Source organism: Penaeus monodon, chromosome 28, assembly GCF_015228065.2.
Source record: "Penaeus monodon isolate SGIC_2016 chromosome 28, NSTDA_Pmon_1, whole genome shotgun sequence".
In the NCBI taxonomy this organism is placed as follows: Eukaryota; Metazoa; Arthropoda; class Malacostraca; order Decapoda; family Penaeidae; genus Penaeus; species Penaeus monodon.
In genome coordinates this window covers 23,891,596-23,891,971 of record NC_051413.1, presented here as the reverse complement: position 1 = coordinate 23,891,971, position 376 = coordinate 23,891,596, and the positions used below count along the sequence as shown (strand labels likewise).

The following is a 376-nucleotide window of genomic DNA, read 5'->3' as shown; positions in this document are numbered from 1 at the left end:
ATGACCACACAGAAAAAAAAAAATCTTCGAAAGCGAAATGTATTAAAAAGTCTCAGAATTTTTGTCTCCCAACATTTATATGTCTGGAAAGGTAAATTATCCTTAAAACTTTCTCTTGCGTCTTAGCAAATTAGTAGTGCAGATAATTCCCCTACTTTCGGAGGTGTGTTCTCGCCCCATTGTGACGTCTCTTGCTTTATCAGTCGTCAGTTATGAAGTGTTTTTGTTCAGTGTTTCTTATTTGGGGTGGGATGTGGAGGTATGGGTGTGGTTTGGGGTCGGGTTGGAGTGGGGTCTGTGCGTCAGTGGTTAACATTCTCTCGTTTCGGATGGTTTGGTTTTGAAGAGGATGGGGGGGGAGAAAACTTTTTCATGT

General features: G+C 41.5%; 1 protein-coding gene across 2 annotated transcripts in view; it reads right to left on the bottom strand.

The window, feature by feature from the left end:
- The window catches only part of LOC119591424 (dipeptidase 1-like), a 285,765-nt gene that overhangs the window by 2,211 nt on the left and 283,178 nt on the right, over nucleotides 1-376 (bottom strand). The gene's annotated exons all lie outside the window — the stretch shown is intronic.